Source organism: Mobula birostris, chromosome 5 (assembly GCF_030028105.1).
Source record: "Mobula birostris isolate sMobBir1 chromosome 5, sMobBir1.hap1, whole genome shotgun sequence".
NCBI classification, from domain to species: Eukaryota; Metazoa; Chordata; class Chondrichthyes; order Myliobatiformes; family Myliobatidae; genus Mobula; species Mobula birostris.
Window position 1 is genome coordinate 179,522,016 of NC_092374.1, and position 26,702 is coordinate 179,548,717.

The following is a 26,702-nucleotide window of genomic DNA, read 5'->3' on the forward strand; positions in this document are numbered from 1 at the left end:
TCTGAGCCAAACTTTATGGAACACATCAATGCTTCATCGACCCCATGGGCGAGACTCTGAAAGTAGTAAGGGAGAAGCATAGAACTGGGAGAAAGTTTACCACCATTTGACACAAGATTAGGGAATGTGCTGTCTGACAACATGAAGAGAATAGGGATTGAGGGAGGAGTTGAGGAGGTGGGGCTGTGAGTAGACTGTGTACAGGGGTAATAGAGGCTGTCATTCCAATGTTGTTTCCAAGGGATGGGACATAGATGGGGAACAGGAGACAATATTGATGGATTCTCTGTCCTCAGCTCCCATCATGTCTAAGGGAGGGCAGCACTGAGGAAAAACGATGTGGTCTTAAACACTCTGGGCAAATGGTGGAGAAGATGGAGGGTGAATTGGAATCAGCAGATTGTTTATCAGCTGGGTGGAACATTTACTTCCCATTTTGGAAATGTTTGCAATGTCTTCCAGTTATTTATCATCAGACTACCAATTAAAAATGAGAGAAATGCCTTTTTTAACCCAGTTTCCAGTGCCTTTGTTTGACTCTGTTGGGTTTTGCTTCTGTTCCTCTGATGACATATTCACATTGATAACTTTCTCTATTAACTCTGCCCGTTCCTTGACCTCCGTCAGTGCCTGAATTCTGTCCAGGAACCCAGGCTTGGCCTCTACTTTCTCAGACTGAATCAGGAGCTCAATGTAGGCTGGGGTGGATAACGGATTTGGTCTCAGAGCTATCTCTTCAAGTCTTCTCATGCTCATGGATAATTGTTCAATAAACTCCAGGACTGCATTCTGAACCTCATCAAACTCTTTCTCAAGACTCTCCATGATCTTCTGCTGAGTCATCTTCTCACCATACGCCATCTCATAATTTTTTTTCAGCTCATCGTATGTTCTCTTCTCTTTTTTCGTTACATAGACAAACTTGTATTTCTGGTTGAAGTGAACACTCCAGACACATTTTTGGGGACAGACAGTGCAGTTCCCATCCCTGTCCATTGCTGCACATCGTGATTTTTTTGCATCATTTGCAATCTTACAGGGATAGTGACAGGTGAAGTGACATTTCTGACAGTTGGTTATGTAATGGCCAGTCCTGCTGATATCTTCCTGTACAGGAACTGTAGTTTCAATCTCATACTCAAAGTCTTTATTTGCATCCAGCTCGATCTGGTGTTGGTTCAGAACTTGTCGTGTTTTTCTGAGTTCCTCCTGTTTGGTCAGGCCAACTTGGATCTGAACCTGCAACCCCTCCACTGTAGTCTCCAGCTGCTCACGTTCCCTCAAAACCTCTCTGGTCAAGCATAAACTTCTTGTTTCAACTTTGTTGAGAGCTCCAAAGAATTTCTTCATACTGTTCTTTCCCATCTTCCAGAACATTGCATCAAAATTATCATCATGCTCTTCCCCACTGTCATCAGAAGTACCCTTATCAGTAGCGTTTCCCGATGCCAGACGCTGGGCAAGTATGACAGAATTGTTGAACTTGAAGTGAACTGGCATACCATTTTTATCTTTGGGACATGGTACATCAGCTACCTTCAAAGCCTCCAGAACAGGGGGATGCTTTCCATCTGCAAATGTCACCAACATCTGAATGTTCTCGGCAATATCTTTGCCAAAAACAGAAAGAATTGAATCAAAGATATATTTCTGTGTGTGAGTCAGGCGAGCCAAAGAGGCTTGAACAACAAAACACACAGCATCAATTTGATCAACACCCTGTGGGGAGGTGAAAAACTCTCGGATGTTCTCAGTGATCAATTGATCTCGGCTTATTCCCCTGGTGTCTCCAAATCCTGGTGTATCGATGATAGTCAGAGAGTAATCAATTTTAAATCCTGCCTGATGGTGGAGTTCGTAGGCAGTGATGGAGGATGTCTGACTTTCAGCCTGGGATTTTCCTGTCTCTTCATCTATTAGCTTGTATCTGAAGTTGTCTTCAAATTTTACGCCCAGGATGTAGTTGATCATCCCATTGATGAGGGTCGTCTTTCCTGACCCTGTTGCTCCCAGAACCATAATTGTTTTCATTCTGTGTTTTGTACTGGGTTTTCCAAAGGAGCATTTCACAAGGTGTTTTCTATCATCCAATAGCTTCTCCTTCAGGTTGAGCTTGTAAATGGAAGGGTTTCCTTTGGATATCAATGGAGATTCTCTCAAAAGTTTCTTCGCTATTCTGTTTGGTGCATTTACTGTTTCTAATAAAAGCTCATCACTTGCTGCACTGCAACCTGCTTCCCCACAGTCAGCAGACAGTCGGACTCTGTATTTTGTCTTTGGTTTCAATCCCTTTAGCTGATAATGACATTGTGTATCATTTGTCTTCACTTCCTCCCATAATCCACACTCCATTTTGGACCCAACTGTTGTCTCTTCTTTATATTCAATTTTGTACTGAACGATTTTAACACCATCTCCAATCTGTTTTGGAATGTCCCAAGTCAGAGTGGCAATTGGTGAACGATATTGGAAGGCCAGATGACCAGGTGAACTTGTAGGACAAGTGATGTACCGAGAGCTGTCACTGGCCTTGCTGACACCTACCTTAGACACAGCTCTGTATTGGAAATGATATTCCTTGTATGGCTGCAACCCAGATATTGTGAAGGACTGGGATTTATCAGGTGTAACCACAGATGTCCATCCCTCCTGCTGGGGGCCTTGGTACTCTACTCTGTAACCCACAATCTCACTGGCACCATATCTGGGTGGATGTAACTGCAGTGTCACACTGTTATGTGTTGTTTGACTAAATTTAGGTCTCTCTGGCTGTGATGGGGGTTCAAAGCATGGGTTCTCCAGAGACCCTCCCCGATACAGGTAAATAGCTGCTCCTGTTTGACTGTCATCCTTCACAGATGCAAGAAAAAATTTTATTTTCCCATCTGCTTTGTTGGCTGTGGCAAAGTCCAGGAATAATTGAGATGTTTTCTTCATTTTACGGGACATGGACGGATGGCAAAAAGAATTGTTGACACGCCGTGTTGCACAGGCTCCAGTAGCAGAAGTTGGTGACTGCATTTTCTGAGCTGTGAGAGATTGGAGGTAGTTCTTTGCCTCTGACAGATAGAGATCATCCTGATGCAGTGATGTAAATGTGAAGCAGACCACATAGTCTATTGTTGGATCCGTCAGCTCATCATCCAACTCCCTCTTTGATTTCACCGACGATATATCGTCAAACATCCTGAGGTAATGTCCCACTGCCTTCATCTCCTGTTCCTTATCATCCAACCATGTGACCAGTGACTGCTGAGTGAATGGTGACAGTTCCCTATTCTTCAGTATATCCACTAGTAAACCTTCCTTTTCTTCACCTCTCCGGATAGATGGCAAAACTCTTGCTAAAGTCCCCTGGAACATCAATTTGTATTCCAAGCACATCTCTCGGAATTGTTTTGTCCCATCTCCAATCTCGGGAAACTGAATGGAGACTCTGTCTTTCAGCATATCATTGCATCTCATCACTGCCTCACTGAGCTGTTCCAGGACACGCTGGCAGTGACTGATCAAACCCACACTTATCTCCCTCACCACCTGAGCAGCTTTTGAGTTTAGTTTACAGAGAGGATAAAGTATGACTCTCACAGGCACTGAATTCTCCCCAGCTGATCCCAGTAAGCTTGGGAGGGTTGCATAGGTACTGATGGCATCTTGGAATGTGGTGGGATTGTTCTTCAGTGAGAGATCCCCATAAAAAGTGCAGCTAAATTTCTCAGAATTAGACTTCTGTTCTTCTGTCATTTTCAATGAGTCTTCCCCCTGAACTGCAAACTCAGGGAGATGTGTAATCATTGCTTCCATATCACGCTGGACGTCCTGCAGTTTCTCTGCTGGAGAGACCATTTGATCAAACACAAAGAAAGCCTGGGCCCCATACAGCACTGCTATAACGACATGGGTTGCCGACCCCTCGTCAAACACACTCGGGTCGCTGATGTTCATATTCCTCAAGTGTCTCTTTCTCAGCTGTTCAAAGCCCGTCGTTGTTTTGTACTGAAGGGTAACTCGTGCCTGTCGTTTTGATTCCTTTGTGTCAGTGAGATATTTTGCTGATCCTTTCACCTCCACTGCACCACTCAGCAGACTTGCTTTCAGTGATTCCGACACATTGAGTGCGGCAACTTTCTTCTCCATGGAGTCCGATGTGATGATGTGAAACTCAGTGCGGGGCTGATCCTGACTCCTGAGGTTGTTTTCGAGTGTCTGTGAATCCCACAAGGTGATGTCTATGGAATAAAACAACAGGAAACAGTCAAATTAAGTTCAGTTGTGTAAATAATGATTATACTGTGAACTGATTTCCTGAAAAGGCTGCATTTTGGCCATAAGACATAGGAGAAGGATTAGGCCATTCATCAACTCTGCTCCTCCATCTGACCATGGCTGATTTATTATCTCCGTCAGCCCCATCTCCTGCCTTCTTCCCTAATCATTGATGCCCTAAGCTATCAATCTCCAATTTAATTATACCTAAAATGGCCTATCTGTGGCAATGGATTTCACAGATTCACCAACCTCTGGCGAAAAAATCTCATTGTTCTAAAAGACGTCCTTGTATTCTGAGACTTGCCTCTGCTCCTCGCCTCTCCCATTATTAGTAATATCCTCACTCCATCTCAGCATTAAATACTTCATCTGTTCACCGCCTTCTACAGACTTCCTGCTTCCTGAACTCCACCAATCTTTGTATCATCTGTAAACATGACCGTAAAGTTATCAATTCCACCATCCAGACCATTGACATACAGTATAACATGAAAACAAATGCTCCCAGTACTCACCCCTGAGAGCACCACTGGTCACTGGAAACCCCATTATTTTCCTCTTGCCTGTGAGCCACTCATCAGCCAACCATTGATGCAGTATACCATGGGCTCTTTTTTTACAGCCTCATGTGCACAGTGGCATGTCTAAGGTATGGCAGGTATAGCACGTGCCCTTGGCGCCACTGAGCAGTTTCTATTAGAGTCAGACAAGCCATCCTCGGATCGTGAGAAAAGAATTTTCTTCAGATGTATGATCTGTCTTTGATTATCATGGGTGAAAAGCACTAGGATGGCCTTATCTCAGAGCATTGTGTAAGAAGACCATGAAAAGTTTCTTCATGAAGAAGAAGGAAAGTGGAGCTGCAGGACGGAAGAGACAAAAGTGGGATGCAGAGGAAGCCAAGAAGTCGAGCAAGTTCTTCATGCCCTTCTTTGAAAAGCCCGGAACAAGTAGTTCCACGCGTTCCATGGAGTTGCCTGCACCTGCTACAAGTTTATTAGAATCCGAAGGTGGATCAAGTACAAATGTATCACAAGCCAAGGAGGAAGCCAAGTCAGATAAATCCGAGTCTGACGAGATTAAGAGTGAGGATGCCACAGAGAACGTGGACATGACAGGAGGGGAAGACGATGGTGGTGGTGGTGATGTTGAGTTTATTGACGAGATTGAACCTGACAATACTGAACCTAGTGAACTGGATAATGTCAAAGAGCCTCAAACAGTCATACCAGAAGTGATTGAACAGCCTGACATTGGACTTCTGAAGTTCGACAAGGATACTGGAAAAGCAATTCTGCCTTGAGAACAAAAATAATAAAGCTGGTTTCGAAGTATTTCCAGAACAGTGAGAGGCCTTTCCTACTAATAAATAACTGCTCAATGAACAAAACTTGGTTCAAGAGGAAATTGGGAAGTGGTCGTGGTGAGGAAGTGACTCGCTCAAGGATGGTCTATTCCTCTTTTGAAAAAGGCTGCATCTTGTATCTGTTGTCTTCTCTATTCCCGGTCAGACCATCAATCCTCTTTGGAGCAGGAAAGTGGATTCAACCAGTGGAAAGCTTCTGAAAGGATTGGTGTTCATGAAAATGCCAAGAATCGTCGGGAATGCTTCACACAGTGGAAAGAAATGGAAAGAAATTTAGCTGGAAACAGAGGCGTTATTGACGTGGTATTTCGGTCACAGATTGAGAAGGAAAAGCTGAAGTGGTGTGATATCTTGATGAGAATCCTTCACTGCATAAAATTCCCTGCGACTCAGAACCTGGCTTTGCGAGGACACAGGGAGTCACTTCAGTTTGACGATGACTCCAATGTGGAAGTTTCCTTGGCTTACTGAAATACTGGCTGTCTTTGACCCTGTCATAAAAGAACACCTCACTCATTTGGAAAGTCATCCTGGATCCACGTCTTATCTTTCACCGAGTGTCCAAAATGAATTCATCCACATCATGGTATCCACTGTTCGCTACAGTTTACTGAGAAGGATCCGTAAAGCCAAGTACTTTGTACTATGGTCTCATGTTCGACTCGAATCCCGATCGACACTGTGAGTAGATGTCGGAAGTAGTGAGGTATGTGGAAGTTGATTTTGAGAGGAAAACAGTTTGTGTTAGAGAGCCCTTCCTTGGTTTTATCCAGCTAAGCCAGAAGGATGCTGAGAGCTTGGTTGAAGACATCTTGAAACAGTTAGGGAAGGACGAAATAGAGCTGCAAGATTGTCGGTCACAGTGTTATGACAACGCTGCTGTGATGGCTGGACATAGAAGTGGTGTTCGTCAAAGAATAACTGAGAAAAACAAGCTGACTGTGTTTGTGAATTGCAACAATCACTCCCTCTACTTGGTGGGTGTACATGCAGGTATCGAAGCTCTCGACGTGTTTTTCTCTCGTTCAACACAGCGCTGGGAAAACTCAAAAATGCCGTGCCTGTGGTTGTTAAGTCGGTGTCAGAAACCAGGTGGAGTGCAAGGACAGAAGCAGTGAAGCCCGTCAACAAGTACCTTGAGGAGATACTTCAGGTTCTCCAGGACATGATAGACAATGAAAACAAGACCAGTGAAACAAGGAGTGATGCAAGGCAGCTGTACAACTGCATGTTGAGTTACGATTTTCTGATTTTGCCAGGATTTTGGAACAAGGTACTCATTCGCATTGACCGTATTCAAAAGAGGCTGCAGGATCCTAGCATGAACTTCCATGATGCTGCCCCGGATTTGAAAGCCCTCCGAGATTGTTTTTATGATGAAAGAGAAGTGTTGGTTAGAGAGTCACTCGAAGAAGGAGTCAGTCTCTGTCAAGAATGGAATATTGAAGTTGAAAGATGTCAGAGACGAAAGGAATGAATGAGAAACTGATGAGAACTCGAGAGACGCTGGATTAACAGCTAAGGAGGAAATGGAAAGAGTCACGAAGGGAACACTTGACCGTCTTCACAGAGAAATGGGCAAAAGGTTCGCTCGTTTGCATGAAACTGACGCCAAGTTTGGGTTCCTTCTCGATGTCGGGGGACATCTTTCTTGAATTTATTTTTCAGTATGGAGATGAGAGTGTCTTCCCCAATCTTCGCATTGCTATTTAGATAATGCTAACCGTAACATTTTCCATTGCCAGCTGTGAGAGGTCATTCAGCAAGTTAAATCTAATACTTTTTTATTTGAGAGCCTCCATGGGCCAAGGCAGATTCTGCAATCTTGCTGTGCTGAGTGTAAAAAGAGCAGAAACTGAAAAAAACTGACTTTGATCACATCATAGACCAATTTGCAAGGAAGCAAGGAAGGTGCAGTTATAATTTTCATGTAGTGCCATAATTTGTGAGCTTGACTTGTATTTTTCAGCTGATATTATGGTCAAGTTATCTAAAAGATGGGTGTCAGATGTTTGGACGGGGGCACAATTTCAGTGCTTGCCGTAGGCGCTATTTTCCGTAGATACGCCCCTGTATATGCAGTACCTTATCAATGGCCTTCTGAAATTGTAAGTAAACAACAACCACTGATTCGCATTTGTCTACTTTTCCTGTTATTTTCTCAAAGAATTACAACAGATTTTGCAGGGAAGTTATTCCCTTAAGGAAACCATGTTGTCTTTGACTATTTTATCAAGTGCCTTAAAATACTTTGAAACCTCATCCTTGTAGATAGACTCCAATATCTTGCCAACCACGGTAGTCAGTGGACAGTCTAACTGGCCAATAATTTTCTGTCTTTTGCTTCCCTCCCTTCTTAGAGTGGAGTGTCATTCGCAATTTTCAGCCCTCATGATCCATTCCAGAATCTAGTGTACCCAGCTGACTTCTCTACCTTCACCTTACCAATCACCTATTCCTTATAGCAGCGGTCCCCAACCACCGGGCCGCGGACCGGTACTGGGCCGCAAAGCATGCGCTGCCGGGCCGTGAGGAAACGATATGATTTGGCGATATGAGTCAGCTGCACCTTTCCTAATTCCCTGTCACGCCCACTGTTGAGCTTGAACACACGCGAGGTGATTACCCGCCCATCATCCATGTCAGCAGGGGAAGAAGATCAACTCCTCGAGCTTGCAAATGACGGCGGGCTGAAAAGTATGTTTGACATAACATCTCTGCCGGCATTCTGGATCAAAGTCAAGGCTAAATATCCTGAGTTAGCCAGGAAAGCACTGAAAATGTTGCTTCCACTTCCAACATATCTCTGCAATGAATGCAACGAAAACCAAATTGCGGAATAGACTGGACATAAGGAACCCCCTTCGAGTATCGCTGTCTCTCGTCACCCTTCGATGGGACCGTCTTGTTGCAGGAAAACAAGCCCGGGGCTCCCACTGATTCAGCGATATTGGTGTGTTGCAATGATTTTATGTGTTCATACGGGGACCATATGTGCTGTGTGTTTAATATCCAAACGTTACTTAAAATGTTATGATGCTATTGACTTACTTATATAACCATATAACAATTGCAGCACAGAAACAGGCCATCTCTGCCTTTCTAGTCCGTGCCGAACGCTACTCTCACCTAGTCTCACCGACCTGCACCCAGCCCATAACCCTCCATTCCTTTCCTGTCCATACACCCATCCAATTTTTCTTTAAAAATGATAATACCGAACCTGCCTCTACGACTTTTACTGGAAGTTCGTTCAACACTTACTTCAAGCTCCCCTGTCCTCCCCTGATAATTGAGTTATCGCTATATTCATGCAAGGAAAATATGCGCTGTGTGTTTAATATTAAATTTGTTAAATAAATCCATTTAGAAACGAAATTGAGTGTATTAGCCACTTATCACCTATATTCTGGTCCTGATTAACATCCCCCCGCTCCCCGGAACAGAATCACCAAAACCGATTTGTAGAAAAAATCGGCACGTACATGCATGTGCACTGGTGCCCGCACAAGGCTTCATGGTCACTGTAGTCTCTCGGGGTAAACAACGTATTTGATTGCTACTCTTGTCTGTTGGCAACTCTACCCTCCCCCCCCCCCCACCCCCGGGTCGGCCGGTCCACAAGAATATTGTCAATATGAAACCAGTCCGCAGTGCAAAAAAGGTTGGGGACCCCTGCCTTATAGTAGCGACTGCAGTCACTTCTGCCACTTGACACTCTCAGATTTTTGGCAGACTGCTGGTGTCTTCCACAGTGAAGAACTGACCAAAATACTCATTGAGTTTGTCTACCTTTAGCTTGTCCTCCATTACTACCTCACCAGCATAATAATAGAACTTCTGGTATCCTCTTTTGTGTTATTGGCTAGCTTAACTTCATATTTCATCTTCTCTCCTTATTGCTCTTTTAAGTGACTTCTGTTGGTTTTTAAAAGCTTCCCACTATATATTATATCATCTCTTCCATGCTGTCTTTGACTTCTCAGTGTGCTTCTTTTTGAGGATGAGCCAATCCTGAGCCAATTCCGAATTACTTCTGGAAACTCAAGCAACTGCTGCTCTGGTGTCGTTCTTGCTCGAGTGCCCTTCCAATCAACTTTGACTAGCTCCTCTCCTATACCTCTCTAGTTTCCTTTACTCCACTCTAATATTGATACATCCTTGTAAATATCCTCTGCACCCTTTCTATGGCTTCCACATCATTCCTGTAGTGAGGCAACCAGAACTGAGCACAGTACTCCAAGTGGGGTCTGACCAGGGTCCTACATAGCTGCAACACTACCTCTCGGCTCCTAGATTCAATTCCACGACTGATGAAGGCCAATGCACCGTATGCCTTCTTAAGCACAGAGTCAACCTGCGCAGCTGCTTTGAGCGTCCTATGGACATGGATCCCAAGATCTCTCTGATCCTCCACATTGCCAGGGGTCTTACCATTACTATTATATTCTGTCATCATATTTGACCTTCCAAAATGAACCACTGCACACTTATCTGGGTTGAACTCCATCTGCCACATCTCAGACCAGTTTTGCATCCTATCAATGTCCCGCTGTAACCTCTGACAGCCCTCCACACCATCCACAACACCTCCAACCTTTGTGTCAAACTTACTAACCCATTCCTCCACTTCCCCATCCATGTCATTGATAAAAATCACAGAGTAAGGGTCCCAGAACAGATCCCTGTTGCACCCCACTGGTGACAGACTACCATGCAGAATATGACCTGTCTACAACCACTCTTTGCCTTCTGTGGCCAAGCCAGCTCTGGATCCATATCTTCTCCATCAACTTACCAACCACTGAGGTAAGACTCACTGGTTTATAATTTCCTGGGCTATCTCTACTCCCTTACTTGAATAAAGGAACAACAATCACAACCCTACAATCCACCAGAACCTCTCCCGTCCCCATTGATGATGCAAAGATCATTGCCAGAGGCTCAGCAATCTCCTCGTTCACATCCCACAGTAGCCTGAGGTACACCTCATCCGGTCCCAGCAACTTATCCAACTTGATGCTTTCCAAAAACTACAGCATGTCCTCTTTCTTAATATCCACATGCTCAAGCTTTTCAGTCTGCTGAAAGTCATCACTGCAATCACCAAGATCCTTTTCCATAGTGAATACTGAAGTAAAGTATTCATTAAGTATCTCTGCTATTTCCTCCGGTTCCATACACACTTTCCCACTGTCACACTTGATAGATCCTATTCTTTCATGTCTTGTCCTCTTGCTCTTCACATACTTGTAGAATGCCTTGGGGTTTTCCTTAATCCTGCCCGCCAAGGCCTTCTCATGGTCTCTTCTGGCTCTCCTAATTTCCTTCTTGAGCTCTTTCTTATTTGTCTTATAATCTTCCAGATCACTATGATCACCATCTCCAAAATGCTCTATCACTGAGAGATCTGACGCCTGACCAGGTTCATTTCCCAATATCAAGTACAGCCTCTCCTCTTGTAGGCTTATCTACATATTGTGTCAAGAAACCTTCCTGAACACACCTAACAAACTCCACCCCATCTAACCCCCTCGTTCTAGGGAGATGCCAATCGATATTTGGGAAATTAAAATCTCCCATCATAACAACTCTTATTATTACACCTTTCCAGATTCTGTTTCCCTATCTGCTCCTCAATATCCTTGTTACTATTGGGCAGCCTATAAAAATCACCCAGTAAAGTTATTGACCCCTTCCTGTTCCTAACCTCCACCCACAGAGACTCCATAGACAATCCCTCCATGGCATCCACCTTTTCTGTAGCCGTGACACTATCACTGATCAACAGTGCCACGCCCCCACCTCTTTTACCTCCCTCCCTGTCCTTTCTGAAACATCTAAAACCCAGCACTTGAAGTAACCAGTCCTGTCCCTGAGCCATCCAAGTCTCTGTAATGGCCACCACATCATATCTACAAGTACTGATCTACGCTCTACGCTCATCCGCTTTGTTCACAACACTCCTTGCGTTAAAATAGACACATCTCAAACCTTCGGTCTGAGCACATCCCTTCACTATCACCTGCCTATCCTCCCTCTCACACTGTCTGTCGACAAGCTTTCTCTATTTGTGAGCCAACCGCTTCTTTCCCAGTCACTTCAGTTCGGCTCCCACCCCCCAACAATTCTAGTTTAAACTCTTCCCAGTAGCCTTAGCAAACCTCCCCGCCAAGATATTGGTACCCCAGGGATTCAAGTGCAACCTGTCCTTTTTGTACAGTTCACATCTGCCCCAAAAGAGGGGCAATGATCCAGAAATCTGAATACCTGTCCCCTGCTCCAATCCCTCAGCCATGCATTGATCCTGCACCTCATCCTATTCCAATACTCACTGTCACGTGGCACAGGCAGTAATCCTGAGATTACTACCTTTGCGTTCCTACTTCTCAACTTCCTTTCTAACTCCCTGTAGTCTTTTATCAGGACCTCTTCTCTTTTCCTACCTATGTCATTGGTACCAATATGTACCATGACCTCTGCCTGTTCTCCCTCCCAGCACAGTGTATCTTGGACGCGGTCCGAAACATCCCGGACCCTGGCACCTGGAAGGCTAACTACCATCTGAGTTTCTTTCTTGCATCCACAGAATCGCCTGTCTGATCCCCTGACTATAGAATCCCCCATCACTACTGCCTTCCTCTTCCTTTCCCTACCCTTCTGAGCCACAGGGCCAGACTCTGTGCCAGAGGCACGGCCACTGTCGCTTCCTCCAGGTTGGCCATCCCCCTCAACAGTACTCAAACAGGAGTACTTATTGTCAAGGGATACAGCCACACGTTTACTCTCTAGTACCTGACTCTTCCCCTTCCCCTCCTGACTGTGACCCACCTATGTCTCCTTTGGCCCCGGTGTGACCACCTGCCTATAACTCCTTTCTACCACCTCCTCGCTCTCCCTGACCAGGCAAAGGTCATCAAGCTGCATCTCCAGTTCCCTAACTTGGTCCACGGTCTCATATGCATGCTAAAATTTTTATCTCATGGTCCAGCACCAACCTGAATTTCTTAACCTCTGCATATTGAAAATCTCATTACCATCATAGCATTGTCCTTTTTTACACACTTTTTCTATCTCCCCATTTGTACTACACCCTGGCTACAGTTCAGAGGCTGGTATATAACTCCCATCAGGGTATTTTTAGGCTCACAGTTTCTTAACTCTACTCACCGGAGTTTCTACATCTTCTGATCCTATGTCACTTCTTTCAAAAGATTTTATTTGATTTGTTTTTTTAACCAACAGAGACACCCCCTCAATTCTGTCCTCCTATCTGTCCTTTCAATATGATATGTATTCTCCGATGTTAAGTGCCCAGCTACAGTATGATATCCTTCCAGCCTTGAATCAGTGATGTCCACAACATAGTAATGACCAATTTCTAACTCTGCTACAAGATCATTCACCTTATTACATACACTGAGCTGGGTTCATTCAAATATAAAATGTGCAGTCCTGTATTCACTGCCCTGTTCATTTTTTGCATGTTAATTTCTTATGGTAATGAACTTTGTGATTTGCTAGGACCCAGCGTAACCTAGGGGGAGCCCAGCCCATCAGAACTCCTCCCTGTTTCCCCAATAATGGGCCAATATTCCACAAATTCAAACTCATTTCTCCCTTATCAATCTTTGAGCCATGCATTGGTTGTCTGATCTATTTACCTTGTGACAAATTGCACTTGGCTCAGGAAAGAATCTAGAGATCATTATCTTTTAGGTTCTGCCTTTTAACTTAGTCACTAGCTGCTTAAATTCCCTCAACAGAACATCTTCCTTTGTTCCCACAAAAACTGCGACAACTGGATCCTTCCTCATCCACTCCAAACTCCTCTGCAGGTCAGATGAGATGTCCTGAACCAGGGCACCAGGCAGACAGCACAGCCTTTAAGATGCTTAATCACTTTGACAGTGAATTGTGTCTATTTAGAATGAATGTATAACATACTGGACCAACAGAACCAATTAGTTTACTGGTTTGGAACAGTTACTTTACCTGCCAGAACTTTCCTAATTGCCCCTCAGCCAACTGAGACCACAATTGCTCACCAGCCTGATCCCAAACAAGATCCCTGTTACAAACCTCTGTGGTGTGAGTGTCACTTATCATCTTGTTGCAAATAGAATCCAAATTGTGAAAATATGGTTGAACATTCACACTTATGACCTCATGATGAAAGGAAGGTCATTCAGGCAGCAGTTGATAGGTCATGGGATTCTGCCCTGGAGGTTGTATCAGTGTTTGAACCTGAACTGCAGGGAGCACAGGAGACAGACCCTTCCAGTATCATAAGCACACATTTGCTCATTATTTCTCATTCTATTGGAAATCTTCCCTTTCTGCTTTCCATCTTTTCCCCACCTTCTCTGCTACTGAATTATTGTCTCTCTTTAATTTCTGACAAAAGATCTCCAGTCTGACACATTCCCTGTTTCAAATTCCCCAGTTGTTGCCTGATCTGTCTGGACTAACACCTCACCTGTGGCCAGCAAATAGTTAACAATCACTGTCTGGATTCCAGCAACCTGCTTGCCTTCTATGGGATACCTCTTAGAAAAATGAGAGCTATGGGTAACCCTAGGTAATTTCTAAAGTAAGTGCATGTTCAGTACAGAATTGTGGTCTGAAGGGCCTGTATTGTGCTGTAGGTTTTCTATGTTTCTACCTTATTGGATTAGCCATACTAGAACTTCACCATCACAACATCTAATATTTTTGACAATGTGCTTCTCCTTGGCGAATTCAGATGAGGAATAATTTTACGTGATCTGACTCCATGGACAGTCCTTGACATCCAAGTTTTCTTGCATTTGCTGAAATTGCCTTTTGTCCTTTTGGAACACATTTACCCTGAATTCTGATTGTTGCTTGCTGCGGCTTATGTGCGGGAGGGAGGGGAGCTGGGGGCGAATTTGGGGTTCTAAAATTTAACTGTCATTCATTTTTTGGGGGCACTCCTCTGTTTTCGTGGATGGTTCCGAAGCAAAAGAATTTCAGGATGTATATTGTATACATTTCTCTGACATTAAATGTACCTTTGATTTCTCTTTAGAATGATCACTACTTGTCTGCTGGAGACTTTGCTGCAGGTAGCTGCTCCCAATTGACTTTGCCAGGTGTAATTTTATGACATTGAAATCGAGCTTATCACATTTTAGGAGGTTTAATCCCAAGCATCTTTATCTAGTTGCATAACTACTTCGAAATTTACAGAGTTCTTGTCACAACCTTGCGGTCTGTAAACTGAATCTACCACACTGTATTGACCATGATCTTCCAATACCTGGGATCAGAGTGTCTGACCGGCAGTCGTACAGCATTCCTAGCTGGAAAGGACGGCCCAGGGTAGCCATTTTCACAACTTCACACATCATTGCACCAAGAGCTAGGAACTCTGTGACCTGAAATGGAAGGTGTAACTTTTTTTAACAAATTATTCAAAAATAAAATTATTTACAATAAACCATTCAATGACTCTCAATCCTTTCCAGACACTACCATTACATTCTATATATTTCCACACTTTACAGCACTCACGTGGCACTTTGTTGGTTTATCTTTACCCACCATTGTTGAGAGGTATATTCCCCGTCACCCGACCCCTCCCACTCCCGCGGGAGAAGAACCTTAAAGCGTTGTCCTTCCCCACCGGGCCCTTGCAGTGGCTGCAGCAAGTTTGAGTGCGTCCCTCAGCACGTACTCCTGCAGCTGAGAATGTGCCAGTCGGCAGCATTCTGCCACGGACATCTCCATGTGCTGGTAGATCATCAAGTTTCGGGCCGACCAAAGAGTGTCTTTCACCGAGTTGATGATCTGCCAGCAGCACCGGATGTTGGTCTCCGTGTGCATCCCCGGGAACAGCCTGTAGATCAGAGAGTCCTCTGTTACGCAGCTGCTGGGGATGAAACGTGACACTGGCCCGTCCATCCTCCTCCACACCTCTGCGAACTCACAGTGTGCGAAGAGGTGGGTCACAGACTCCTCCTCACTGCCGTCCTGCCTTGGGCACCGGGATGGCAAGACAGTGATCTGGACGTACAGGAGGAATCTGACTGGGAGGGCCCCTCTCACTGCCAGCCAGGCGAGGTCCTGGTGCCTGTTGGTGAGATCGGGCGATGAGGTATTTTGCCAGATGAACTGGACGGTCTGCTCAAGGAATCACCCAACTGTGTCCATCACGTCCTTCTCCTGCAGTGTCTGCAGGACATTACGTGCCGACCACTGCCTGATGGCCCTGTGGTCAAAGGCATTGACCTAGAAGAACTTCTCCACGAAGGACAGGTATGGCGGCAATGACCAGCTGACGGGGGCGTTGCGCGGGAGTGGGGCCAGACCCATCCTTCACAGCCTAGGCAACAGGTAGAACACGGGCACATAGTAGTACTTGGTGCCCACGTATCCGGGATCCACGCACAATCTGATGCAGCCACACACGAAGCTGGCCATCAGGGTGAGGGTGACATTGGGAACGTTTTTGCCCCCATTATCCAGAGACTTGTGAATGGTGGCCCATCTGACCCGCTCCATCTTGGATCCCCAGACGAATCTGAAGACAGCTCAGGTGATTTCTGAGCTGCAGGACGGGGGGATGGGCCAGACCTGCGCCAAGTACAGCAGCCCTGAGAGCACCTCACACCTGATGACCAGGTTCTTGCCCGTTATCGATAGGGAGCACCCTCCCCACAGTCCCAGTTTCTGTTTCACCTTGGCAGTCCGCTACTGCCAGTTCTTATTGCATGCCTCGGCCCCTCCAAACCAGATCCCCAACACCTTCACGTGGTCAGACCTGATGGTGAAGGGGACACTGCATCAGTCGGGCTAGTTGCCGAAAAGCATAGCTTCGCTCTTCATGGGGTTGACCCTGGCCCCCGACGCCAGCTCAAACTGGTCGCAGGTGCTAATAAGCCTGGGAACCGACCTCGGATCAGAGCAGAAGATGGTGACATCGTCCACGTACAGGGAGGTTTTCACTTGGGTCCCTCCACTGCCTGGCAGCGTCACCCCTCTTATGCCCTCATCCCTCCTGATGGCTTCGGCAAAGGGTTCTATGCAGCACACAAACAAGACGGGGGAGAGGGCAGCCCTACCTGACTCCAGACCTGATGGGGAAGCTGTCCGTTTCCCACCCATCGACCTGGACTGCACTACAGATGTCTGTGTAGAGCAGTCTGATCCAATTCCGGATTCCCTCCCCAAATCCCATGTTGGAGAGCACGTCCGCCATGTACATGTGTGAGAAATGGAAGGTGTAGCACATAAGGCAATGTATTAGAGATGCTCCTGTTTAGGGATAAAATATATGGGCTACATGGAGGCATAGTGGTTTGCAGATTGCTTTACAGTACCAGCGACCTGGGTTCTTTTCCCACCGCTGTCTGTAAGGAGTTTGTACATTCTTCCCGTGACAGTGTGGGTTTCCTCCGGGTGCTCTGGTTTCCTCCCACATTCCAAAGACGTACATGTTGGTTGGATAATTGGTCATTGTAAATTGTCCCATAATTAGGCCAGGAATAAATCAGGGGATTACTGGGCAGCGCAGCCTCAAAAGACCGGAAGGGCCTGTTCGGCACTGCATGTATACATAATATGGAAGGAGAAGAAAAAATATTAATAATAATAAATAAGTAAAACAATTACACTATATGTATATTGAACAGATTAAAAACTGTGCAAAAAAACAGAAAAAATATATATTTTGAAAGTAAGAAGTAAATATGAGGCCAATCTTAGAACCTCATACATTAAAACTCTGATAATCCCGTGTTCAAAATACCAGTCGGGTGACATCTAACTCGCTCATTACTTTACCAGTCTTTGCTATCTGCAAGGTGTCTACTTGTGAGGCTGTCCTAATTTTCCTGTGGCTGCACACAGGGTATGTGGGCAGAGGACAGGTCTGGAGTGTGGACCAATAACGAGGACAGAGTGTGCATTAGGAGCCCAGCTCCAGAGTGTGGACCGGTGGTCCTGTGTGTGGACAGAGCTGGGATCTGGAGCTGGAGCCAGGATTCTGAATGTGGGCTGTGAGTGTGTACAGAGCCAGGGTCTGGAGAGTGGGCCTGAAACATACCGGCTGAAGCTCACCAGGTTCTGCTTCCCAAGTTCCCTGAAACTCATTGAGTTTGAATACCTTTATTGCATAATACATGAACTCACTGCGCTTAAAGCTTTGATGGGCTTCATATTCTATGGAAAATAATGAAATGGAAGTGGTGAGATACTAATAGGAGTAGCATCCAATAGTAGGCAAAATCAGCTGTCCTGGAACCCCCAGCATGCCATGTGCTGGATTGTCTGTTTTACAAGTGTATCAATTGCTGAAAATTGAGAGGAAATTGTTGATTTATTTCATTACAGATTTAGGGAAATTGTGGCTGACTATCCCTGAGTAACAGTTTTATTCTGATCAGTTTGATCCAGGGGCTTTCTGGTTATAGGGTCCATCCCTTGGACAGTGTTTGTGCAAATTTTAAGGCACAGACTATTTTCTACATGGGGAGTGAATTCAGAAATCAGTCAGAGGTGCAAAAGGACTTGGGAGTCATAATGTGGGGTTCTAGTACAGAATTCCCTAAAGGTTAACTTGCAGGTTCAGTTGATAGTAATGAAGTCAAATGTAATGTTAGCATTCATTTCAGAGAGGACTAGAATATAAACGCAAGTATATTATGCTGAGCTCAATAAGGCATTGATAAGATCACAAGTGATACACTGCGAGTAGTTTTGGGCCCCATAAGGAATGTGGGCACTGGAGAAGGTTCACAGGAGGATTATGAGAATGATTTTGGGAATGAAATAGTTAATGTATGATGAGCATTTGATGGGTCTGGGCCCGTACTCAACAGAGTTTAGAAGAATTAGGGGATCTCATTGAAACTTATTGAATATTTAAGGGAGCAAATAGAGTCACTGCTGTCCCATCATTTAAGGTAGCAAAGACAAGCGAGGGAACTGCAGACCAGTCAGTCTGATACGAGTAGAGCGGATGTCATGGAGGGAATTCTGAAGGACAGGATCTAACAATATTGGGATAGACAGTCTCATTAGGAGGAGTCCACATGGCTTTGTGCATGGGAAGTTATGCTTGACTGGAGGGAAATGGTAAATTGGATACATAACTGGCTTAGAGTTAGGAAGAGGGGTACTTCTCAGAATGAAGCCCTGTGTCAAGTTTCAAGCCACAAGGGTCAATGCTGGGACCTTTGTAGTTTGTGATTTATGTAAACATTTTGGATGAAAGTGTTCAAGTCATATAACAGGAATTCTGCAGATGCTGGAAATTCAAGCAACACACATCAAAGTTGCTGGTGAACGCAGCAGGCCAGGCAGCATCTCTAGGAAGAGGTACAGTCGACGTTTCAGGCCGAGACCCTTTGTCAGGACGGGTCACACTATGGTTCTCCACGGGCGATGGGTGCTCGTTCTTAGACTCACCATGTGGCCTGCTGATTTGATATTTCCGTGTGTGGCCGGACAGACATGTGCCTTTGGGGAGTGGCCCCGTGAACAACCCGGTTCCCCACCGGGGTAGGAAGAGGGGGTGGAAGGAGTGGGGGTGAGGGAGAGTGGAGGGGGGGTGGTGAGGGGGGGCAGTATGGTGAGGGAGGGGGGGGAGTGTAGTGTGGGAAAGGGAGGGGGGAGTGTGGTCAGGTGGGGGGAGTTAGAGGAGGGGGAGGTAGAGGGCGAAGTAGAGGGGGAGGTGAGGGTAGTTAGAGGAGGGGGAAGGTAGAGGAGGGGGAGGTAGAGGAGGGAAGAGGGTAGAGGAGGGAAGAAGGTGGAGGAGGTAGAGGAGGAGGAAGGTAGAGGAGGGGGGAGGGTAGAGGAGGGAAGGTAAGGCGGGGAGGGATGGAAGGTAGAGGAGGGGGAGGGGATGGCAGAGGAGGGAGGGGTGGCAGAGGAGGGGAGGGGGATGGTAGAGAGGGAGAGGGGGAAGGTAGAGAGGAGGGTGAAGGGGAAGGTAGAGGTGGGGCGGTGCTGTAGGTAGAGGGGTGTGAGAGTGTAGGTAGAGGAGGGGGAGGTAGCAGAGTGGGAGTGGGAGGTTGCAGAGGAGAGGAGGTAGAGTTGTGGGAGGGTGGGAGGGTGGGAGGGAGAGGTGGGAGGCTAGGAGGTGGGGAGAGGTAGAGGAGGAGGGAAGTAGAGGGCGAGGGGAGGGGGAGGGAGAGGGGGAGGGGAAGAGGGGGGAGGTAGAGGAGTGGGATGCAAGGAGTGGAGAGGATGTCAGCGGAGCAGAGAGAGGTAGTGGGGGAAGGAGGAGAGTAGGGGATACAGGAGAAGGAGGGAAGGGAGTGGGGAGGGGAGGAGGGGCAGGAATGGGGAGTGTGAAGGAGGGGAGAAAGTGGGGAGTGGGGAGGAGGGAAGGGAGTGGGGATGAAATGAGGAAGAAAGAGTGGAGAAGAGGGAAGGGAGTGGTGAATGGGGAGGAAGGGAAGGGAGTGGGGTGGAGGGGAGGGAGTGGGGAGTAGGTAGGAGGGAAGGGAGAAGAGAGTGCGGAGGGGAGGGAGTAGGTGGGGAGTGGGGAGGAATGGAGGGGTTAGGGAGGAGGGAAGAGAGTGAGGAGGAGGAGAGGGAGAGGGGAGGGGAGGAGGGGAGGGTGACGAGGGGTGTGGGGAGTGGTGTGTGGGGAGGAGGGGGGTGTGGGGAGGAGGGGAGTGTGGGGCTTGGGGGGGAGGGGAGGGAGAGGAGTTGGCAGGAGAGGAGGGAGTGGGGATTGGGGAAGAGGTGAGGGTGGGGAGTGGGATGAGAGGGTCGGGAGTGGGCGGGAGGGGAGGGGAGGGAGTTGGCAGGAGGGGAGGGAGTGGGGAGTAGGTAGGAGGGAAGGGAGATGGGAGTGTGGAGGAGGAGGAGGGAGTGGGGATGAGGGGAGGGAAAAAGAGTTGTGAGGAGGGAAGGGAGTATGGAGTTGGTAGGAGGTGGAGTGGGGAGTAGGTAGGTGGGAGGAGTGGGGAGGAATGGACGGGATAGGGAGAAGAGAGTGAGGAGGAGGAGAGGGAGAGGGGGAGGAGGAGGAGAGGGAGATGGGGGAGGAGGAGAGAGAGGGGAGTGAGGAGTGGGGAGGAGGGGAGAAGGGTTGTCGGGAGGAAGGGAGGGATTGCAGAGTGGGGAGGATGGCAGGGAGAGGGAGTGGGGAGGATGGGAGGGAGAGTGGGGCGGAGGGGAGGGGGAGAGTGAGTGGGGAGTGGGGAAGGTAGGAGGGAGAAAGAGTGGGGTGGAGGGAAGGGAGTGGGGAGTGAGGAGGAGGGGAGAGAGTAAGGAGTGTGGAGGAGGGAGGGGAGTGAGGAGGAGGGGTAGGGAGTGGGGAGGAGGGGAGGGAGTGAGGAGGAGGGGTAGGGAGTGGGGAGGAGGGGAGGGAGTGAGGAGGAGGGGAGGGAGTGAGGAGGAAGGAGAGGGGAGGATGGGAGGGACTGGATAGTGGTGACGGGTAGGAGTGGAGGGAGCGGCGAGTGATGTTGGGGAGGAGGCGAGGGAGTGGCGAGTGATGACGGGCAGGAGGGGAAGGAATTGGGATTGGGGACGGGGGAGGGGGAGTAGGGATTGGGGACGGGGAGGAGGCGAGGGAGTGGGGAGTGGGGATGGGGAGGAAAGGGAGGAGTGTCAAGTGTCTAGTGTCGACGAGGGGAGGAGTGGAGGGAGTGGCGAGTGATGATGGGGAGGAGGGGGGAGTGGGGAGTAGTGATGGGCAGGAGTAGGGAGTGGGGACGGGGGGAGTGGGGAGGCGGCGGGAGATGGGGACATAACCAGAAGTTCGGGAAATCATGTTCATGCCATCAGGTTGGAGGCTACCGAAGCGGGATACAAGGTGTTCCTCCTCCAACCTAAATGTGGCCTCAAAACGACAGTGGAGGAGCCCGTGGATAGACATATCGATCCTGCTTTTTCTGGTGGACGGAGCGTATGTACTCGGAGAAGCGGTCTACCAATACGTCGGCTCTCTCCGATATACAGGAGGCCCCTCCCCAAGCACCGAACACAGTATATCACCCCAACAGACTCACAGGTGAAGAGTCGACTCCCCCTGAAGGACTGCTTAGGGCTTTAAATGGCAGTGAGGGAGGAGGTGTAGGAACACCTTCGCCGAGTACCTATGCGCTGTCAGATATGTCTATCCATGGCCCCCTCCACTGTCGTGATGAGGCCACACCAAGATTGGAGGAACACCACTTTATATTTCTTTTGGGTAGCCGCTAATCTGATGGCATGAACATCGATTTCTCGAATTACCGGTAATCCGCCCCTGCCCCCGTTCACTAATTCCTCCCCCTTTTCCCTCTCTCACTTACTACCTTGCTCGTTCATCGACTCCCTCTGGTGCTCTCTCCCCCCCCCCCCCCCCCCGCCCCTTTCCTCCATAGCCGGTCTCTTTCACCTATCAATTTCCAAACTCTTCACTTCATCTCCCCCTTCAGGTTTCACCCATCACCTTGTGTTTCTCTCTCCTCTCACCCTTTTAAATCTACTCCTCAGATTTTTGTTCTCCAGTCCTGCCCAGGGGTCTCGGCCGGAAATATAGACTGTACTATTTTTGCATAGATTCTGCCTGGCCTGCTGAGTTCCTCCAGCACTTTGTGTGTGTGTTGCTTGGACTTCCAGCATCTGCATATTTTTCTCTTGTTTGTCAATGCGGATTTAAATTCATCACTTGTTGAATCTGGGTGTCTGTAACATATGTGCGAACAGGTTGGTCTGATGATGGGAAGATTTGTAACCATTACACGTAGCTCAAAGAAATTGTCCCTCCCTCAACTACAAGAGACTGTCACCTTATTTGTGACAACTTTTCAAATCTATCAACTGCATCTCTTTGTTCATGGGACAGTCTAAAATCAAGTTTATTGTCAAATGCACCAGTACATGTATGCCCAGGTACAATTAAAACTTAATTTACGTTAGCATTGTAGGCATTCCCACTGAAAACAAATTAGACACTTTTTGAAAAAACAAGATGCGATTCCATTGGCATCCTGGTCGGCACAGGCACCAGGTCCGAATGAGTGGCTCCTGTACTGTACTGCTCTGTGGTCTGAACTCACATTTACCCACTACAATAAAATAGCGCAAAGCAGATTGTTATTGAGCGTTTAGTTGCTTAGTGAACAAGGAGCGGTTTGGTTTCTTCAATTTACACCCAAGTGGAAAAAAATAAATTTCAACCAACGATTGGCGTCTTACAGAAACAGCCCCACCTATGCAGCCCCCCACACAACTACACACTACTTCCCACACAGGCAACCTGTTTCACTCACCTGTAGATCGGATGTCTGTCTGTCTGCAGCTGACGAGGGACTGCAGCGCTGGTTCGAGTGGTCTCAGTGGGAATCCCCACTGCACTGTCTGTACGTGGGTCAGACTCTAAACCTCAATGGGATGATTGAAGTACCCGTGCTCGGAGCTCCGTTGTGTTTTCAGACAAATGCTAAAGTTGACATTAATGTTGAGTAGTGATATATGCAGGGAAAAGCCGTCCTGGACCGCTTCAAGTACTGCACTGTATCCCTTCTGCACAGACTGGGCCGAGTCCTGCAGATATACTTTCTGATTTGCTCATCAGTTTCGATTCCACGAGCAGAGATGATCAAAGTAACACTAGTTTTACGTAGATCGAAGAAACGAAAGGGGCAAACAGAGGGGGCGGTGCTGGACTTCCACAGCAGAAGTTGCGGTTGGTTTGCTCTCCACCTTGGCAGCAGAGAACAAGTGGGGGCGGGGCTGAAATTCCCGGCGGTTAGAGAATTCAATGTTCAGGCGATCAGGCGTCCTTTCGTTACAATTCGGCATCCGATTCCCACACCGACATATCTGTCAGTGACCTTCGCTGCTGCCACTGAGGCCAAACTCGCAACACTTCATATTCCACCTGGGCAGTCTCTAACCTCGTGCTTTCACGAATCTCCGTAATTTCTACCCTCCCCCATATTCTCTCTCCCTGTTCTCTTTTTTCCCCATTCCCCAGCCCTCTTGAGCTTCTCATCACTTCCCCTCCTCCTTTCCTTTATTCCGTGGGCTACTTTCAACGCCTGTTACATTTCTTCTTCTTCACTCCTTTACGTCTTCCATCTCCCAGCTTCTTACATCATGCCCCACCCTCGCCCACCTGTTCCCCCTCATCTGGTCTCATTATTACCTGCCATTTTGTATTCCCTCCTTCTCCCTATCACCAGCTTTTGATTTTGGGTTCTACCCACTTCCTTTCCAGTCCTAATGAAGGGTCCTGACCTGAAACATTTCTCTCCATGGATTCTGTCGGACCTACCGAGTTCCCCCAGTATAGAGATGCACTGTTCTCTAATTCCTCATTCCCCAATCCTGGTGATAGACTGTATGCATTATCTTTGTCCACGTCCCCCTTATGATTTTGTACACCTCTCTAAAGCCTCCTCTGCTCCAATAAATAAAAGTCCTAACCTGCTTAGCTTCTCTCCAGAACTCAGTCCCTCAAGCCCGGAAACATCTCTTAATCTCCTCTGCTCTCTTTCCTGATTAATGGCATCATTCACATAGAAGGGTGACTAACGATAAACACAAAACTTGTATAACTGCAACATAACATAACATAACATCCCAACTATGATATTCAGTGCCCTGACTGAAAAACACCAGCATGCCAAAAGCCTAATTCACCACCCTTTCCACCTGCAATGCCACATTCAGTGAACCATGCATTTATACTCTGGGATCCCTCTGTTATGCAACACTCCCCAGGGTCTTAACATTGACTGTGATTATCCTATACCAATCTGTCTACCCAAAGTGAAAGACCATGTGTTTATACAAACTAATTTCCATTTGCCAATTCCCAGCCCATGTATCCAGCTGACAAAAGATACCTCTATAAATCCTAATAGTCATCTTCACTCTGAATGCAACCATCCACTGTATTTTAGTGTCATTTGCAAAGGTACTAACCAACAGTCTAGCAGAATTTGTCCTCACTCTTAATAATTTCTCCTTTGGCTCCTCCTATACCTTGAAACAAAATGAGTAGCCATGGGCACTCGCATGGGTCCCAGCTATGCCTTCCTTTTTGTTGGCTACATGGAACAGTCTAAGTTCCAAGCCTACACTGGTATCTGTTGCCCACTTTTCCTATGCTGCATTGTTGAGTGTGTTGCTGCTGCTTCCTGCACCCACATGGAGCTTGTCAACTTCATCATCTTTGCCTCTACCTACCACCCTATCCTCAAATTTACCTGGTCCATTTCTGAAATATCCCCTTTACTCTCTCAATCACTCTGCCTCCATCTCTGGAAACAGTCTACCTACTGATACCATTTATAAATCCACTGATTCTCACAGCTACCTGGACTACACCTCATCCCACCCTGTCACCTGTAAAAATGCCAACCCCTTCTCTCAGTTCCTCTATCCTCACTGCATCTGCTCTCAGGATGAGGCCTTTCATTCCAGTAATACTGAGATGTCCTCCTACTTCAAAGAAAAGGGCTTCCCTTCCTCCACCAGCAATGCTGCCCTCACCCGTATCCCTTTCATTTTGTGTACCATCCTCCCACTACCACAGCAGGGATAGGGTTCTCACTAGCCTCCACTGAATTAGTTCGCACATAATTCAGCATAACTTCCACCATCTACAAGGGGATTCTCCCACCAAGCACATCTTTCCCTCCCTCTTATTTTCCACTTTCTGCAGGGATCACTCCCTTGTAAATTCATCCCTCCTCACTGATCTCTGTCCTGGTACTTTTCCTTGCAAGCAGAACAAGTGCCATACCTGCCCCTACATCTCTTCCCTTACTATCATTCAGGGCCCTAACAGTCCTTCCAAGTGAGATGACAGTTCACCTGAGAGTCTTTTGTGGTCATCTACTGTATTAGGTGCTCCTCATGTGGCCTCCTGTATATTGGTGAGATCTGACATAGATTGGGAGACCACCTCACTGAGCACGTATGCTCCATCCACCAGAAAAATTGGAATCTCCTGGTAGCCACCCATTTCAATTCTATTTCCCAATCCCATCCCAACATGTCTGTCTATGGCCTCATCTACTGCCACTCAGTTTAAATGAGCAACACCTTATAGTCCATCTGGGTAGCCTCCAACCTGATGGCATGAACATCACTTTCTCAAACTTCTGGTAATGCCCCCCTTCTCCCCCACCATTCCCCATTCCTGTTTCCCTCTCTCACCTTATCTCCTTACCTGTCCATCACCTCCCTCTGGTGCTTCTCCTCCTTCCCCTTCTTCCATGGTTTTCTGTCCTCTCCTATCAGATTCCCCCTTCTCCAGCCCTGTACCTCTTTCACCAATCAACTTCCTAGCTCTTTACTTCACCCCCTCCACGTCTCCCGGTTTCATGTGTGACCGAGCACCTTGTATTTCTTCATTCCCTTCCCCCTCCTTCTTACTCTGACCTCCTCTTTCTTTCCGGTGCTGATCAAGGGTTTCGGCCCGAAACTGTTTACTCTTTCCCATAGATGCTGCCTGGCCTGCTGCGTTCCATCCAGCATTATGTGTGTGTTGTTTTGGGTTTCCAGCATCTGCAGATTTTCTCATGTTTGTGACGCTGATATAGATGATAGACAGCAATGGGCCCAGTACCAGTCTCTGGGGAACACCACTAGTCATTGGCCTCTAATCTGAAAAAATTCCTGCATAATCTTCTGCTGCCTGCCATAAGGCCAATTCATTATCCGGTTAGTTAGCTCTCTCTGGATGCCATGCAATCTAACTTTCCATAGCAACCTATTATGCAGAACCCTATCAAAGGTGTTACTGAATTCCATATCATCAACGTCCTTGATTACATTTACAAAAAATGTAATCAAATTCATGAGACATGACCTTCCACGCAGAAAGCTACACTGATTATTCCTAATCATTTCCATCCTTTCCAAACTGGTAAACATTTTCCCTCAAAATCTGCTCCATAATATATGGGCTGAGTGCAGGTCAGTGGGACTAGGTGAGAGTAAGAGTTCGGCACGGAGTAGAAGGGCCGAGACGGCCTGTTTCTGGGCTGTAATTGTTATATAGTTATATGCACGACAAATGCTAAAATGTGTAACTCAAAATGGTGTCAGCTTGGAATGTGGTAATAGCCAGAAGATGTGCGTG

At 47.1% G+C, this 26,702-nt stretch overlaps 1 long non-coding RNA gene across 1 annotated transcript; it reads right to left on the bottom strand.

The window, feature by feature from the left end:
• Positions 1 to 4,189: 4,189 nt before the first annotated feature.
• LOC140197382 (uncharacterized) lies at positions 4,190 to 23,321 on the bottom strand. Its single transcript, XR_011885935.1, has 3 exons — positions 22,876 to 23,321; positions 14,919 to 15,036; positions 4,190 to 4,229 (listed from the first exon to the last, which is right to left on the bottom strand). It is a non-coding gene; the product is annotated as an uncharacterized lncRNA (long non-coding RNA).
• Between the last annotated feature and the right edge of the window lie 3,381 nt (positions 23,322 to 26,702).